The sequence below is a fragment of the Talpa occidentalis genome, unplaced genomic scaffold (genome assembly GCF_014898055.3).
Source record: "Talpa occidentalis isolate TD23 unplaced genomic scaffold, MPIMG_talOcc4v2.1 talOcc4.3, whole genome shotgun sequence".
In the NCBI taxonomy this organism is placed as follows: Eukaryota; Metazoa; Chordata; class Mammalia; order Eulipotyphla; family Talpidae; genus Talpa; species Talpa occidentalis.
Window position 1 is genome coordinate 117,571,433 of NW_023603184.1, and position 3,144 is coordinate 117,574,576.

Sequence of the window (3,144 nt, forward strand, 5' to 3'; positions counted from 1 at the left end):
GATTCAGGGGTGCCACCAAGGCAGCCACTATCTTCCATCATAGTCCATTGGGCCAACTGTACCAATTTTGAATCTTCAGCAGCATCACTATGATCCCTTGGTCTGCTGCTTTCAGGTCATTTCTTGTCCTTCTCTTGCTATCTGTGTCATAATAAGGGTTGACACTAACCAGGCTCCGTCAAAAAAGCCACAGTTGGGTTTGGCCAGTTAAAAGCAATGGCCAGAGACTGGAGTTCTGGAAGAACAGAGAAGTAGAGATGTTTGTCCTCTCTGTGCTTCAAGTATCTCTGACAACTGCTGCATTCCTCCCATGACTTTAGAACCTGCCTGGCACTCTGCCTGATTCCTTCTCCCACTCAATGACCCACTGGGCTCCAGTACACTGTCTACTACTTTTGTGCCTCCAACCCACGACTGGTAGCTGTTTGATGTCCTTGCTGATCTCTAGGTTACATCACTATCCTCTGATCAACTGCAAAACCAAATCCTGCATTAAATTCCCTCTGCCTGAAATACATTGAGCTTTCTATTTTTCTCATTGTCCCTGGTTTAATACTCTATATTCCTCTTTGTGTTATGCTGATTTGCATATTTGTTTCATCATTCTCTCTATTACTCTGAGATTGTTGCCTGTAATACCTGGCACAGTGCCAAACACAAAGTAAACCTTTCACAAAAATGTGAAATTATGTTTCTAAAGGGAGTTTTGTGAAGTTTAATATTTAATGGAAAATTAGAACTGACTCAAGTACCTTAATTAGGAATGCAGTCTGCATTATAAATGTAAAAGCAGCTATTAAAACTATCCAATAATAACTTATCTCATTAAGACTGATTTAGGGGAAGACCACAGCATCCCTTGCTTACTCCCACATCAAACTACCACAAATCCTCTTAGAATTAATAGCAGTCATAACCCTTTTCATAGGTGAAAATACAATACTCTTACAAGAACAGAAACATAACAATTGTAATGGCCTCTAATTCATGTCATGATTTGTAAAACGCAGGCATATGATGGTTTCCATGGTTACATGCATAAAGAGAGGAGTGAGATTACAGATGAAAATAAACTAAGACTGAACTGTAAAAAAGCATATGGAGTAACTTTGAGAATGAAGGGGAAATATTTTTTAAAAAGGAGGTGTTAGACAATTGAAACTGCATAATGAAAGTATATGGCTGTTATTAAACCTGACAGTGATGTGATTAACAGAGAAATAGTATCAGACAAAGTAAAAGAAATGAGTTACTTTAATGCAAGTGAAAGGTAACTATATTAGAAAGCTACCAGTGCCAGATACTCAGCTGCACTCCCTGATGGAAAAGCATTCCCTGCTCTCTAAACTTCAAGACAGCACCCAAATACTGAACATAGACCCTCTCAACTATTATGTAGATCTGAATCAGCAAGGTACAACTGCGATACATTCTGTGTTGATTGTTGTAAGCCTTGGAGAATGGATAACTATAATTTCACTGGGCCAATTTTCCAGTATCTATTTCCAGCTATACCATCTTCCTCCCTATAAACCTAGACTTCAAGTCTGTCTGACTTCTCATACTATATAAAATAAAGACAAATTTAGAAGATAAAATTATTATATAAATTAAAAAATAACTTATTTTTAGAGTTTGCTTTACTACAAGCTTAGCAATTAATCGCAATAACCACATTAAATGAGCATCTGTGAGACAGAATTAGATAACAGGAAATGGACAAGATAACTTTCATTTATTCAGTAATCAAATTAAGCTATTTAAAAATTCAGCTCTTCATCATAAAACACCAATACCATTTTTCTATTGGAAATGTTTTGCCTTAACATAGAAATAATTGAAATTGTGACAAGAGAATCTAAGTTTATTGCAAATATGTGAAAGGATCCCACTAAAGGGACTGAGAGAAAAATTGCTGATGTAAGTAACTGGAAAGGAGTCAAATATGGTATGAGAAAGGCAAAGAGAAATACATATAAGCACTGAACTATAGTTGATAAAGCTGCTTTCATTGGGGCTATAGGTAAACAATCTCAATACTTCTATACCAGTATGCCAGAAATAAATAATGCATATATGGGTGGTAATGCTGAGAGCCAGTTTCTCACTACAAGAGTAGGAATTTACAGTTAAGCAAGTAGAAGAGGCTACAAGGTAGTGCATTAGAATTAGTAACATTAGTAGTAATTCATGTTGAACTTAATATAGAAACAGATGGTTTCATATGTATGTATATGTATATAGTATACACACACACTTATTTCCTTGCTCTGTCAACTAAGGGTCCTTAAAGAAATAACATTTCATTAGATGTCTGTGGAAAAACTTGTAGTGTCACAAATTTAGAAAATGCTCAAAAAAGAAAAAGAGTTCATAGTGAAAAATGCTGTAACAACAGGAGCAATAAATAATGTAATATTGGGTTACATAACCAAATAATAAAATAAATATCCACTGGTCCACATTGATATAAATTATTGAATAAATAAATTGGAGAAAAAACAAATGTCTTGTATAGAAGAATTTAAACTAACTTATACAAGTACTGTTTTTTTCTCAAGGAGGATAATTCCCCATTCCTTAAGTGTACCCTATGTGTGGTGACTTCCTTCCAAAGACTATAGCATAGAATGGTGTTGTAAAGGAATGAGGAAAATGTTAAGTGGAGAAACCTGACAAACACTACTTAAATGATTAATGAATTTGTGAAATTTGCTACTTAGAAGGAATATTTATTACTTAATTATTTATTAAAGTGGACTCACCTACAAATATTGCATCAAGTTGGCATGTCAGATACAGCTTAGAAAAATATATCTATACCATCTATACACCCTGCAGCAATCATGAGAGACATTATTGGATATATTATCCATATGTGTATACCTACATGTCTGTCTGTATATATCTATCTATCTATCACATATCTATGACATATAATGGTATGTTAGAGGTTAGGTAATCCAGGAAGACAGGAAATACATTTTTCCTTTACCAACAGTAAGCTATAAAGCATCTGTCTGAATAAAGTCATTACAAAAAACTCTCCCCTTACCACTTAGTAAATTCTTATTCAGGCATCAATGTCAATCAAAAACTATTTCCCTTCCAAAGCATTCATGAGCATTTTTCCCATTTCCACAC